The following is a 16,747-nucleotide window of genomic DNA, read 5'->3' as shown; positions in this document are numbered from 1 at the left end:
GGGAGTAGACCTTTTGATATCGGGGTCCAATTCCGATTATGGAAGTGGGAGCGGGTCCGTAATGTTGATTATGACTTGTGTGCAAAATTTGAGGTCAATCAAACTTGATTCGATACGTTTCGGCACAAGATATATAATTTAGATATTTATAAGTTTGATTCGAGGAGCGATTCATGATTTTTATGTTGTTTGACATAATTTAAGGCTTCGACTAAGTTCGTATTGTATTTTGGGATGTGTTGGTATATTTGGTTAAGGTCCCGAGGGCCTTGGGTGGATTCCGGGTGGTCAACGGATCGAGTTTGGACTTGGAAGAAAGGCTAAAGCAGCTATCTTCTGGTGTAACTGCACCTGCGAGGGTTTGGCCATAGGTGCGGAGCCGCAGAAGCGGCCAAGAGGGACGCAAATGCGTATTTCGTTGGGCAATGTTGAGACCGCAAATGCGGCAATCTCGCCGCAGAAGCAGGACCGCACCTACGGAGGTGGTAGCGCAGAAGCGTGGGCGCAAATGTGCATGAGGGCCGCAGAAGCGGCCAACGACCTTGGCTTGGTTTCTCGCAGGTGCGAGACTTGGAGCCGCAGAAGCGGCTGTCGCAGAAGCGACCTTCTCACCACAAAAGCAAAATTTGTGCTGGGTAGAAAGGCTTCTTTAAAACGGGGGTTTGCCCATTTTCATCTCATTTCCTCCATGGGAGCCGATTTGGGAGCACTTTTGGAGTGCCATCTTTATCAACTATAATGGGGTAAGTGATTTATTCACATTATGAGTTAAATACATGGTTTTATGTGAATTCAAGCATGAAAATTGGTAGAAAATGTGAGATTTTAAAGGAAACCTAAAAATTGGCATTTTTGGATTTTTACCACGAAATTGGACATGGAATTTGGTATAAATCATATATTTGAGTTCGTGGTGTTATGGGTAAAGTTTATCTTCAAAGATTTTCGGAATCCGGGCATGAGGGCCCGAGGGTTAATTTTTATCGACTTTTCGAGCGGAGTTGGGAATTGTTTAAAATGATTAAATATGGGTATGAGAATATATTTTGATTGGTTTGCACAATTGTTTGAATAATTTTGGATCGACGGGCATCAGTATGCAGTGTTTTAGAGGCTTCAGAGCCTGTTATGGAACTTCGGAGCAAGGTAAGTCTCATGTCTAACTCTGTGAGGGGAAAACTAGCCCTAGGTGATGTAATTGTTATGTGTTACTTATTGCCGGGGCTACGTACCCATAAAGTGACGAGAGTCCGTACGTAGCTAAATTTATGCTATTGTCTGGGTAGACTTAAGTTCACACCATGCTATAATCGTACTATAAGGGTTATTTTGCTCATTTAATTCCTTTATTTCGCATTACGACTTGAGACCGGACTTGCGTAGAGTGATAGAATTGCTTTTGTAGAGATTTGACGGGCTTCATGACTAGCCGTGTAATAATTGTACTCCTTATACGAATTTCTTCCGCGCTATGTGTTTTCAATGAAAGGTTTTCCTTAAAAATTTATAACTCACACGTCTATTCGTGAGTGGGGTCAATGACCCATTAAAGCTTCTCATTCTAATGGGATTGGGCCGTTCGTCTCGGCAGGACTATGTACCACACTCTCATAGGAGCGGGCCGTTTGCCTTGGCAGAATAATAGATGCATCTATGGTTCGTGCCGTTCGACCCTCGGCAGTGCACAAATTATGATGGGATCGGGCCGTACGCCTCGACATTTCTATAAAAATACTCTCATGGAATCGTGCGTAATAATTGACAAGTTAGTGTATCTATGAGTCTTCCCGATCTGAATTATGATGTCCTATCTGGTGAGGTCCATTATATATTTATGCTCCGGTTGAGGAGGTAATTTCTAATTGCGAGCTTGAACCTATCGTAGAGAGGAGGATAGTATCAAGTATTTATACTTGTTTATTTCGTTTGTTTACTCTGCCCCATATCTGTTTACTTCTTATCATAACTGTCTTATTGGACCACTAGTAAGTGTTGATGTCGACCCCCTCGTCACAACTTATCTGGGGTTAGGCTAGATACTTACTGGGTACACGTTGATTTACGTACTCATGCTACACTTGCTTCACATTTTTGTGCAGGTACATATATGTTTGGTGGTCTTTTGGGCGCAGAGACGCGGATGTTGTGGGGACTTACCGTGAGCTGCATTTCATGCTACGATCCGCAGCATGCAGAGTCTCCATCCGAGCTATTTATATTATCCTGTCTAATTTGTATTCCAGACAGATGTTGTATTTTATTATATTTCCTAGTTGATACTCATGCATTTGTGACACCGGGTTTTGGGGGTTCCTAAGGGTGGTTCATTATTGTAATTCACGTAAATCTCATCATTTACCTTGTAAGTTCTATTTCATACTATTTAATTAAATGAGAATTTTTATTTTAAAATACTAAAATGAGTAATTAGGTTAATCATTCACCGTTGGCTTGACTTATGACGGTGTTAGGCACCATCGCGACCCTTAGTGGATTTGGATCGTGACACCCTCGACCTTCAAACTTTTTTAAACCTCTGGCGCTCTTCCACAACCAAAGAACCCATCAAATCTTTTGCTTCATGGGTGCTTTTGCAGTCTCTTATACTCATTTCCTCAAATTTACAATGCCAGTCTTCACTTGACACTAGAATCTACAAGAATTGAATTTTAAATACATACAATAGAGCAGGGCGGATCTACATATTAAATTTGGGTGCTCGAGCACCCATTAACCTCAATGCAAAGTATGTATAGTTATATAGAAAATTTGAGGAAATGAACATAAGAATCTGCAAAAGCACCCATGAAGCAAAAGGTTTGATGGGTTCTTTGGTTGTGGAAGAGCGCCGGAGGTTTAAGAAAGTTTGAAGGTCGAGAGTGTTACGACCCAAATCCACTAAGGGTCGTGATGGCGCCTAACACCGTCATCAGGCAAGCCAATGGTGAATGATTAACCTAATTACTTATTTTAGTATATTGAAATAAAAATTCTCATTTAAATAAATAGTATGAAATAGAACTTACAGGGTAAATGATGAGATTTACACGAATTACAATAATGAACCACCCTTAGGAACCTCCAAAACCCGGTGTCACAAATGTATGAGCATCAACTTGGAAATGTAATAAAATACAACATCTGTTTGGAATACAAATTAGACAAGATAATATAAATAGCTATGATGGAGACTCTGCAGGCTGCGGATCGTAACATGAAATGCAGCTCACGGTAAGTCCCCGCAACATCTGCGTCTCTGTGCCCAAAAGACCACCAGACATATATGTACCTGCACAAAAATATACAACAAGTGTAACACGAGTACGTAAATCAATGCGTACCCAGCAAGTATCTAGCCTAACCCCAGAGAAGTAGTGACGAGGGGGTCGACATCGATACTTACTGGTGGTCCAATAAGACAGTTATGATAAGAAGTAAACAGATATGGGGCAGAGTAAACAAATGAAATAAATAAGTGTAAATACGTGATACGATCCTCCTCTCTACGATAGGTTCAAGCTCGCAATTAGAAATCACCTCCTCAACCGGAGCATAAATATATAATAGACCTCACTAGATAGGTCATCATAATTCATATCGGGAAGACTCATAGATATACTGACTTCTTGTCAATTATTACGCACGATTCCATGAGATTATTTTTACATAAATATCGAGGCGTACGGCCAGATCCCATCATAATCTGTGCACTGCTGAAGTTCGATCAGGTGGTCGAGGTACGCAGGGCGGAGAAGATGGTGGAGTTAGCCTTCAATTGATATTCGAAATATTGCAGGCTCAACAAGAAGCTATAGCGCAACTACAAAATCAGCACCGAACATTGAGTAGGATCTAACCAGAGACCGAGCCTGTGTTGGAATGGTCGAACGCCAACGAATTGGGGACTGACTCCGCCATTATGACAAATGCTCAAGGATCTCACTAAATGGATTGAATCGGGAGAAAAGAAAATCGAGGCAAATGACAAGAAAGTAGAGACATACAACTCCCGGGTTTACCAAATATCGGGGGCACCGCCGATTCTAAAGGGTATGCATTCAAAGAAATTCGTACAAAAGCCTTTCCCTCCAAGTGCGGCTCCAAAACCCATTCCAAAAAAATTCCGAATGCCAGAAATTTCTGAGTATAATGGGACCACCGACCCTAATAAGCATGTCACTTCTTATACATGCACAATGAAAGGGAATGACTTGGAAGACGATGAGATTGAATCTGTTTTAATGAATAAATTTGGAGAAACCTTGTCGAAAGTAACAATGATATGGTACCATAATTTGCCGCCTAATTCTATCAATTCCTTCGCCATGCTTGCAGACTCCTTTGTAAAGGCACATGCTGGAGCTATAAAGGTTGCAACTAGGAAGTCGGACCTCTTCAAGTTGAAACAAAGAGACAACGAAATGTTGAGGGAATTAGTATATCGGTTCCATATGGAACTACCACCAGTCACAGACGATTGGGCTGTTCAAGCCTTTACTCAGGGTTTGAACAAACGAAGTTCGATGGCATCACGACAGCTAAAGCAGAATTTAACTGAATATCCAGCGGTAACCTGGGCCGATGTACATAATCGGTACCAGTCAAAGATCAGGGTCGAGGATGATCAATTGGGGACCCCTTCCCGTTCCGTTTATCCAAACATTCCCATCGCAGAACTCAAAGGGATATCGACAGAGAACCCCGGTCGAATAGAGATCGGTATCAACCACACAAAGAAGATCGTAGAAACAGCGGCCCAAGATGCAATCCTATCTGAAATGATCAAAGGAACGATCGAGGACAGAGCTCTCGAAGGCTCATGAGAAAAAGTGTCTTCGATAAACATACCGATCCCACAAAAGCACCACGATTATCAGAATACAATTTCAGCATCGACGCATCAGGTATTGTGTCAGCCATTAGGAGAATCAAAGATACTAGATGGCCCAGATCCCTACAAACCGATCCATCCAAAAGAAAGCCCAATCAAATATGCAAATACCATGGTACACATGGTCATAGAACCGAAGACTGCAGACAACTAAGGGAGGAGGTAGCATGTCTATTCAACGAGGGTCACCTTCGGGAATTCTTGAGCGACCGAGCTAAGAACCATTTCAAAGACAGGGATATGAACAGGAAAAATGAGCAGGAAGAACCACAACACGTGATTCACATGATCGTTGGTGGGGTCGATATTCCATAAGGGGCAATGTTCAAATGCACTAAAGTATCAATCACCAGGGAAAAAAGAACTCGAGACTATGTGCCAAAAGGCATTTTATCATTCAATGATGAGGAAGCAGAAGGAATCTCACAACTCCATAATGATGCTTTGGTAATCTATATCCTTATGAATAATATTCAGGTTAAACGTGTTTTAATTGATCCAGGAAGCTCGGCCAATATTATTCGATCGAGGGTCGTGGAGTAGCTCGGCCTACAAGATCAGATTGTACCCGCAGCTCGAATTCTCAATGGCTTCAACATGGCGAGTGAAACAACTAAAGGTAAAATCATCCTACCAGTAAATGTAGATGGAACTATTCAAGAAACAAAAATCCATGTGATCGAGGGCGATATGAGATAAAATGCACTACTCGGAAGACTCTGGATTCACAACATGAGGGCGGTCCCCTCAACCCTTCACCAAATACTGAAGTTCCCAACACCGGATGGAGTAAAAACGGTGTATGGGGAACAACATGCTGCCAAAGAGATGTTCGCGATCGAAGAAGTAATACCGATATCGACACTTTCGTCAACAAAGGGATCGGAGTCCAAAGGAAAATATGAAGCTAAATAGCAACCACAGCCACCAGTCTCAACTCAGTTGGAAAAGCAGGGAACGGACGAGGACGGTAACTACTGGATCCCTCGATCCTTCATAATCCCCGAGGATTCTGATGCCACCAAATCGATAGTCGAAGAGCTGGAGCAAGTCATACTGATCGAGCATCTACCCAATCGAAAGATATACCTGGGTACGGGGTTAACCTTCGAGCTTAGGGAAAAATTAATTAAATTTCTTAACAATAATATGGATTGTTTTGCTTGGTCCCACCTAGATATGACAGGGATCCCGCCGGAGATCACTACACATCGACTGAGCTTGGACCCGAAGTTCCGCCCGGTAAAACAAAAGAGGAGGCCCCAGTTCGAGGTAAAACATGTATTCATCAAGAATGAGGTAGCCAAACTTCTCAAAATAGGATCCATTCGGGAAGTACAATATTCCGAATGGTTAGCAAACGTAGTCGTAGTCCCTAAAAAGGGAAATAAACTTAGAATGTGCATAGACTATAAAGATTTGAACAAAGAATGTCCTAAAGACTCTTTGCCTCTGTCGAATATCGATCGCATGATCGATGCCACGGCCGGCTACGAGATCCTTAGTTTTCTCGATGCCTACTCTGGGTACAATCAAATACAAATTAACCCGGAGGATCAGGAAAGGACTTCGTTTATCACTAAGTATGGCACCTATTGTTATAATGTAATGCCGTTTGGACTAAAAAATGCTAGTGCCACTTATCAACGCTTAGTAAATCGAATATTCAAAGAACAAATAAGTGAATCAATGGAGGTTTATATTGATGATATGCTAGTTAAGTCCCTGCGAGCAGAGGACCATTTGACACATTTGCAGGAGACCTTCGATATACTAAGGAAACACTACATGAAACCCAACCCGGAGAAATGTGCATTCAGGGTCGGCTCGGGCAAGTTCCTCGGCTTTTTGGTATCAAATCGGGGGATCAAAATCAACCCCGATAAGATCAAGGCAATCAAAGGCATCACAGTCGTGGACAATGTTAAGGTCGTACAAAGATTAACAGGGCGCATAGCCGCCCTAGGCCGATTCATCTGGAGGTCTTCAGATAGACGTCACAGGTTCTTCTCACTGCTCAAAGAGAAGAACAATTTTGCATGGATCCCAGAATTCCAACAAGCATAGGAACAATTAAAGCGATACCTCTCGAGCCCGCCACTACTTTATACTCCGAAAACGGACGAGCAACTCTACTTGTACTTAGCAGTCTAGGAAATCACGGTAGGTGGGGTCCTAGCTCGAGAAGAGCAAGATACACAATTTCCTGTTTACTATGTTATTCGAACTTTAGGTGAGGCCGAGACCCAATACCCACACTTAGAAAAATTAGCGCTTGCCCTAATGAGCGCCTCTAGGAAATTAAAACCATATTTTCAGTGTCACCCGATCTGTGTGGTGACTACTTATCCTCTTCGTAATATTTTGCATAAGCCCGAACTTTCGAGTCAATTGGCCAAATGGGCCGTCGAGATCAGTGGGTACGATATCGAGTATCGACCCTAAACGACCATCAAGTCTCAAATCTTAGCAGATTTCGTGGCCGACTTTATGCCAACCCTCATACCCGAGGTCGAAAAGGAATTATTAAATTCGGGTACAACATCAGGGGTGTGGACCCTCTTCACAGATAGCGCTTCGAACGTGAAGGGGTCTGGGCTAGGCATCGTTTTGAAGCCACCCACGGGTAATACAATTAGACAAGCTATCGAAACTTCCAAGTTAACTAACAATGAGGCCAAGTATGAGGCCATGATTGTAGGTCTCGATATAACTAAAGGTTTGGGAGCAGAGGTCATCGAGGCTAAATGCGACTCCCTGCTTGTGGTAAATCAAGTCAACAGAACCTTCGAGGTTATAGAAGATCGAATGCAGAGGTACTTGGACAAATTATAGGTGACTCTACATCGGTTTAAATAATGGACCCTACAGCATGTGCCTTGAGAACAAAACAGAGAGACTGGTGCCCTTGCAAATTTGGGGTCATCAGTCGAAGACGACGAGATTAGCTCAGGGACTATCATACAACTTTCAAGGTCAGTAATCGAAGAAGGCCATGCCGAAATCAACTCTAAGTCTGACCCGAGATTGGAGGAACAAATATATCGAGTACCTAAAGAACGGGAAGCTTCCATCGGATCCTAAGGAATCGAGGACTATACGTACGAAGGCCGCACGATTTATATTGGCCGAAGATGGAACACTATATAGAAGGATATTCGATGGACCATTGGCAATATGTTTGGGACCAGGAGATACCGACTACGTCCTACGAGAGATTCATGAGGGCACCTGTGGAAACCATTCCGGTGCTGAATCGTTGGTTCACAAAGTCATCAGAGCAGGATACTATTGGGCCGATATGGAAAAGGATACAAAAGAGTTTGTTCGAAAGTGCGACAAATGTCAAAGGTATGCACTGATGATTCACCAACCCGGAGAGCAACTCCACTTAGTCTTATCCCCATGGCCATTCATGAAATGGGGAATGGATATCATCGGCCCTCTACCATCGGCCCCAGGTAAAGCTAAATTTATTTTGTTTATGACTGAATATTTCTCTAAGTGGGTTAAAGCATAGGCTTTCGAGAAAATTAGAGAGAAAGAAGTCGTAGATTTCATCTGGGACCACATTATATGCCGATTCGGGATGCCTGCCGAGATCGTATGCGACAATGGAAAGCAATATGTCGGCAGCAAAGTGACAAAGTTTCTCGAAGATCACAAAATAAAAAGGATCATGTCAACGCCATATCATCCTAGTGGGAACGGAGAGGCCGAATCGATGAACAAGACCATCATTCAAAATCTAAAGAAAAGATTGAACGACGCTAAGGGAAAATGGAGAGAAATATTGCTCGAAGTCCTTTGGGCGTATCGAATAACACCAAAATTCAGTACGGGGGCAACACCGTTCTCTTTAGTATATGGCGCCGAAGCTCTGATCCCGGTTGAAGTCGGGGAACCCAGCGTCAGGTTTCGATATGCAATGGAAGAGTCAAATCACGAGGCTATGAATACAAGCCTCGAATTGCTAGATGAAAAACAGGAAGCCTCCCTCATTCAAATGGCCGCACAGAAACAACGGATCGAAAGGTATTACAATCGAAGAGCCAATCTTCGACACTTTAAAATCGGGGACTTGGTTCTGAGGAAGGTCACCCTCAATACTCGAGACCCAAACGAAGGAAAACTTAGCCCGAAATAGGAAGGACCATATCAGGTCCTTGACATCGTCAAAAATGGATCCTACAAACTTGGCACGATGAACGGCGAACAATTACCAAACAATTGAAACATATTACTTCTCAAACGATATTACTGCTAAGGTACGACTTTCTCCACTTTCGTTTATATTTTATATTAACCATTTACATGTGTTTAATTGAATACATCAAAGGATTCTTCAAATACAAAGGCTTTAGGTCTGAAAACACGCGTTGCACTCTTTTTTCCTTAGATCGGTTTTTGTCCCAAAAGGGTTTTTCCGGCGAGGTTTTAACAAGGCAACCATAGTTCGTGCTAACTTAGAGAAATTCAACAGTATCCGAGGCTCCTTTACAATCAAGAGGGTCTCGATAGATAAATTTTGTAAGGGTCAAACAGTGGAACGAGCCATGCCCATGTAGATTACTCGAGCCCTAATGGCAAATATGTACACATGTTAATCTATTAAAAAAAGTATTTTTCCTTGCCAGATATTTCATGCCTTAGAGAAATTATTACTTTATAATGTCGTGCTTGTGATCCATTGTGGAAACTGGCTTAAGGGTCGGTCACAACTAAAGTTCAAACAATTGACCCCATACTCGGGGACTACCATCCAAAAAATCGACATGATCGAATTAGTAAAACCTCGAGATCGTAAGACCTTAAAAAGGCTACCCTCGATTTTATAGGCCACGGCCACGGCCACCCCACTCGGGGACTGATACTTTGAACAAGTTCGAAGTATAATAGGGGAACAAGCCCAAAAGGCGAATCCCAAGCTAAAGGTTACGGCCAAATTAACTCGGTTCGGAGACGTCCAATTTTCGTTATAAAACAGGCCTTCAAATATTTTCATAAACTGGTTAAAAAGGCTATCCTCGGCTAAATTACTAAGGGTCTCGATAATATAGACCCTCGAAAACCCTAATGGGTACAAAGTCATTCGAACTCTCTAACAAATTCTTTATTTTATGCTAAGGCATTACGAAACAAAGGGTCTCGATAATATCGATCCTTAAAAACCCTAAATGGGTACGGAATCATTCGAACTCTCCAGGAAATCCCTTATTTCATGCTAAGGTACAACAGATTTTATATGATTAAACAATAAACGTTTCAAGCCGAAAAGGAAAAAAAAGCCATTCTTTTTATTATGGCCGTATCGGCCTAATTCAAGAGCCTAAAGGGCCATTTTATTTCTGTGTTCGAGAAATCATCCTCACTCAATTAAAACCTAAGGGTCACCCTTATCCGAGTTCGAGCAAGTACTCACTCAATTAAGACTACACTAGTCCGACTTCAGTCTAGTTGCCTAAAGTCCCAAACTTATGAGAAAATTCTCCATAAGGCATGAAGACATGAATGAAATAGAATTTTCATGAGGCATGAAATAGAATGAATAAAGACAAGTCAAAAAGAAAAAAGATCTTTTATATATATATATATATATATATATATATATATATATATATATATATATATACGAAGATATTTACAAGGACCGATCAGGGTCCCGCACAAAAAAAAAGCCCAAGATTCCTAATTTTCCTCAGGGGCAGCTTCTTCTCCATTGAGCTCCTCCCCATTCTCGGACCCGCTCTTGCTGCCATCATCATCATCATCGGAAGAGGCCAGTACTCCAGCATCGACTTCATGCTCTCTAGCCTTTATTATCTTGTCGGTAAAATCGAAACCTTGAGCGTGGATCTCCTCGAGGGTTTCCCTCCGAGATTGGAATTTGGCAAGTTCAGCAATCTAATGTGCTCGAGTTTGAGCGGTCTCGGCTGCCTCTCTCTCTTGGACTTGAGCAGCTTCAGGATCGGGCTGGTAGACGGCCATGATCGCCTCTGCCTCGGCCTTTGCCTTTTCGGCTTCAGATTTGGCCTTTGCAAGTTCGGAAGCCAACCGAGCCTCGAGATCCTCTATTTTCTTTGCCTGAGCTGAGCTCTTCTCCTTCATGCCTCGAAGCTGACTTTCGACCGACGACAATTAAGCTTGAGCAGCCTCGTTTTCAGCAGCAAAGTGGTCCATACTTTCTTTCCACCCCAAGGTCTCCGCCTTCATCATGTCGACCTTCTGCTGTAGTTGTGAGATTGAAATGTTATCCACTGATCCCAAATCGAGCCCATGAGCTTTTAAGATTTTCATTACCTGCTCGATCAGGTCGGTCTGATCTTTGTGAGTCATGGCCAACTCAGCTCAGAGGTCCTTGATCTTTTCTTCTTTTTGCCCACCGAGAAGGTTGAGGGCATTCTTATCCTCGGTAAGCCTTTGAATGTCAGCCTCATATCGACTTAGCTCAGCTCGAGACGGAGAAAATGCTTCCCGATGAAGCACTGAGGACTACGTAGAAAGAAGAAAAGAAGTTTGACAGGAAGATAAAAATGAAAACAAGGGTAATACCAACAAAGGGAGTTAAGGCTTACCCTATTCAGAGCTTGCTGCACTTCGTTGAAAAGACTTGATGCCCCGCCCTAGTCCTTCTTAAAGACCTCCAAGTTGCTCAGGCCGGTAGCTTCTTCGACCCCAGTAAAGTAATCATGGAAGGGGTCCTCCCTTCCATGGGCTCCTTCGATGGAGAGGGTCTTCAAGGCCCGAGCCTCTTGAATCATCTCCTCAGAAAACGAGGGGAGCAGCGTGGAGCCTCCAATTTCTATTTCCCCAAGTGGATCACTTGGGGTATTTTCTCCATCTCGAGGGGCCTCGAGACCATTCCCTACAGTCGTACCCACTGTTGGCTCATTATGGTGGGAGGAATCATCAATCCTCGATCACTCGGGGACTTCGCCCAAGTCCCTTCCCGAGACCCCCTCATCTCGAGATGGAGTCTCTGCAGCCTTCACCGATTCAGTGGCCTTTGGGGCCTAGGTTCTCATTCTCACTCGGGCCACCATCCCGGAGTCATCTTCTTCCTGTTCTTCGTCTTCCTCCCTTAGACGCCGAACATAGTCTTCGGTCAGAAGGATGATGTTCTTTTTCGGCTTACGAAGCCGCCTTCTTCTTAGGTTCTGGATCCTCGGAGGTTGAGGTTTTTTTCCTCTTTTTGTCCTTCGCTGGTTTTGGTACTAGTATCGAAGTCTCCTCCTCACCAGATAGGGGCCTCATGACCGCATCCTTGCCCAAGCCTATACACGAGAAAATTGAATAAGTAGAAGAAGGGCATCTTAATTGAATCATGAAATACACAAAAAGTGGGCTTACCATGAATCTTGGCCTCCCATCGGCCCTTTGATAAATCGCGCCATGAGCGCTTGACGTACGTAGAGGTCGAGGCCAGGTCCCAAGCCCAACTCTCAAGGTTAGGAATTACACCGCGCATCCAAGCAACCGCTACATCATGAAAAAGGATATCGATGAGAAGAAGCAAATGAGCAAAACAATAAATAGGAGCTAACAGTGGGATTGTACTTACGCTTCATATTCCATTTCTCGAAAAATGGCATCTTCTCAGCCGGGATTAGGTCGGAAGTCCTCACTCGAACGAACCGGCTCATCCAGCCTTGGTCCTTGTCATCATCTATGCTCGAGAACAGCACCTTAGTAGTCTGACGCTGAAGTTTTATTAACCCGCCTCGATAGAGGCGGCGGATGTACAACCTGATGAGGTGGTCGAGGGTAAAAGGCATCCCCTCAACTTTGCTCATGAAAACTCGGAGCAGAATAACAATCCCCCAAAAGGAGGGATGGATTTGACTTAGGGTTATTTGATACTTGCGGTAGAAATTGACGATAATGGGATCGAGGGGCCCCAGTATGAAAGGATAAGTGTAAACACTCAGAAACCCTTCCACGTGGGTAGTGATGTCTTCCCCGGGGGCCGGTATCACCACCTCTTTGCCTTCCCAGTTGCAGTCTTTCTTCACCTGCTTAAGGAAACTCTCAGTTATCAAGCATATATACCTCGACATTGGCTCGCATTGACGAGGGACTGACGAAGTTTTGTCGATCTTAAAGTCGGAAGTGAGGACGCCCCCCCCCCCCCCCCCCGGAACACACTCCTCAAGGCGCGGCTTCACATGTGTTTTGTCGCATGCCGGTCGTGATGAAGAAGCGTTTTACTTTTGAGGAATAGTTTTAGACGTTTTCGTCATTTGAATTTGAAGTTAAAAATAGATGGGGATGATAATATTTGGTGTTCTAAGAAGAGGTTAGCAGTGAAAATCGTAGGTTTTGCAGATGAAGAACTTAGAAGATGTAAAAAGTTTTGGAGATTAGAAAAGGTTGAAGGTAAAAAGAGGCATATTTATGGGATTCACGGCGACTGTTCAAAGGCACTAGTGGCCGACCACCAACTGACACTCATTAATAATATGGGGAACTATTTTGGTATCAATCAGTTTTGGTATAACAGCTTTGAAAAGGAGGCATATTTAACTGTTTTGGTATCAATCAGTTCGAGGGTACCCTAGCTCGAGGGTTGAATTCCGTTTCAACACTGGTTCACTTTACTTTATAGTTTATTTATGTTATTAATCTTCATATTTCTCAATTGGTATTAGGTGAAATCATGTGTCCTTAAAACCACATTATAAGTTTAATTGTTATCCAATATTAAGGGTAAATAAATATTTTACTGATATACGTATGTATACACACTAAAACTAGTATTAATAATAATGTGGAGATTGTTATGCAATGAATAATGATTCATAAAGTGTTATGTAAGAATTTTACATGATACTTTTTGTCTTTAAATACATTTATTCTCGTGCGTGCAATCAATTTGCGATAATTTAAGGAAACGATTTGCTAAAGTGTCAATTAAATATCGAAAGTTATAAACCGCCGCAATTATAAATATAACTTCTGCAAATTAAAATTTTAAAATAAAATATTTTTTCCATATAACTGGTAAAACAAATACTTATTTTCCATCTATGTTGGGAAAACGTTTTGAGTCTGGATAAATAAATAGTTAAATATGGATAACTGGCCGTTTATTCTCCCTGAGGGCCTCATAAATAAAATTAATTCTATTTATATAAAACAATGTCAGTCTTCACTTGACACTAGAATTGTAAAATTTAAATACATAAAATAGAGCAGGGCGGATCTACACATTAAATTTGGGTGCTGGAGCACCATTAACCTCAATGCAAAGTATGTATAGTTGTATAATATATAAATATAATTTTATTTATGAGGCCGTTAGGGAGAATAAACGGCCAGTTATCCATATTTAACTATTTATTTATCCAGACTTAAAAAGCTTTCCCTACATAGATGGAAAATAACTATTTGTTTTACCAGTTATATGGAAAAAATATTTTATTTTAAAATTTTAATTCGCAGAAGTTATATTTATAATTGCGGCGGTTTATAACATTCGATATTTAATTGACACTTTAGCAAATCGTTTCCTTAAACTATCGTAAATTGATTGCACGCACGAGAATAAATGTTTTTAAAGACAAAAAGTATCTTGTAAGATTCTTACATAACACTTTCTGTATCATTATTCATTGCATACCAATCTCCACATTATTATTAATACTAGTTTTAGTGTGTATACATACGTATATCAGTAAAATATTTGTTTACCATAAAATTGGATAACAATTAAACTTATAATGTGATTTTAAGGACACGTGATTTCACTTAATACCAATTGAGAAATATGAAGATTAATAACATAAATGAACTATAAAGTAAAGTGAACCAGTGTTGAAACGGAATTCAACCCTCGAGCTAGGGTACCCTCGAGCTGATTGATACCAAAACAGTTAAAAGTAAAGCAAGCCGATGAACAAGAGAGTATAAGCTAAAGAGAGAGCGTTATATTGGTTTTTTTATGCGAGAACAATATATCTTACAAACGGTTAATACTCCCCTTTATATAGTAGAGGAATTCTACTTATGGTATAACTCTAATTACAGAAAAAAATCCCATGATTAGCTAATTAGCCGTTCCTAATTTGATCCGTTCCGAGATTTCCGCCATGATCTTCGACCAGTCACGAATATTTCTCCTTTCCGTTATTATGCTATCTTCGATCTTGCTCGATGCCTGTCTCATTCGGTCTCGATCACTGCTGTACTCGATCTCGACAGGTACCTCGAATCCCGAACATGGTACCTTGTCCTCGTACCTTGGTCTGATCCACTACGAGGCTGACCTTCGATGCAACTCCCTAGTCCCGGTCAGATAGAAAAATTGGATCGACTCGCTTTTAACCGTATACAACATTATAGTATAGTTATATAGAAGGTTCATTTACTGTCTTCTTTCCCGTAATTTTAGAACAATTAATTTTACTTGACATAAGTCACCTTGAAAATCATTATTTTTCCACCAAATGGTTGATCAACGTCCGAAAGCTCCCGCTGATATTATATGGTAACCTGCTTTAAGTATTAGCAAAGGGTAAATACCAAACTATATTTTAATTAATTGGCTGAGAATTTTGCAAAATGGATTTTCTTGCATTATCTATTTGATTTTCCCCATAATTTTCTTTGATAATTTTGTTTCTGTGAGTTTTTATGTAATCATGCACATTCATTACTTCTAATAAAACATGCAATTCAAAATTGTTATAAATCTGTATTGCTGTAATAAACAATTAAACCATTAAACTTTCTGAAATATATAAACAAAACAGAAAGTTGCTAATACTTGGTTAACGAATTAAATTCTGAAAAAACAGTATAGGAATAAATCGAGCCCACTGATTACACAATGTGTCCTTAAGGAAATTATTCCCCTCAAGTACCCGAGGTGATAGAATATATCCTCCCAGGATAGAACGATTTAACTCATCGGAGTGTTGGTACCAAAACGCCGGTGAACAGCGAGCCACTCGAAGGCTGTAAAACACACTGGAATTTATTGTGCAGAAGAAGAAGAAGAAGAAGAAGAAGAAGAAGAAGAAGAAGAAGAAGCTCAGAAAATTTCGTAAGGAAAGATTCTGGGATTCAAAGTATATTTATAGAGTTGCTGTCATTGTTTCTGAAAAGGTTTGCAATATTTCAGAAACAGCCATGGTTGTTGGAACAGGTTGTTTGAATAATGCGGGAAAACGGATTTAAAATAATTCGAAAAAGAAAACGGGCCTGACCGAACCGGGTCGCGGGTCATGGGTTATTCCGAATTGAATTTTTCGTTAATTATTTAATTAATTAATTAAATAATTGAAAAGAATTTTGTCCAAAAAGATTAATCAATCAATCGATCTTTGACCAAATCCGAATCTAAATCCGAATCCGAAGCCGAAGCGGAGCCGAGTGAGCGACGACGACGACGGCGCGAGGCTTGCCTTCTTCTTAACTCTTAAAGAGCTAGAAAAAGAGCAATTATATATATACCCATCAAAAGCCTTTTCTTCCTCCAATATGGGTCCCTTTGCCAAGGAGAAAAACTCAAATATTTTATTTTTCCTCAATTTCTCATTCACCCTCTTTAAGCTACACAAGCTTAAAATCCCAACAATTCCCCACATGAATGGGGAATGGCTATAAAATAAAGGAATGCACGGACGCGTGTGTGTTTACATGCAAGAATTAATTGCATCTGGATAAGTTGGTTTCCCTTTGAACTTTTCGTAGTGAACTTATATCGGATATACTCGGTCAATCGGTAGATTTGATATCCTTGAACCGTCGAGCTTTTTTGTATACCTAGACAACATAAGTCACACAATCAATCCTTAACCATCTATGGTTCTCACGGTTGTGTTCGTTTCAGCCATGAACACCGCCTCGTTTCAT

This window comes from Nicotiana tabacum, chromosome 13, assembly GCF_000715075.1.
Source record: "Nicotiana tabacum cultivar K326 chromosome 13, ASM71507v2, whole genome shotgun sequence".
Taxonomy (NCBI): Eukaryota; Viridiplantae; Streptophyta; class Magnoliopsida; order Solanales; family Solanaceae; genus Nicotiana; species Nicotiana tabacum.
This window is presented reverse-complemented; position numbering follows the sequence as displayed.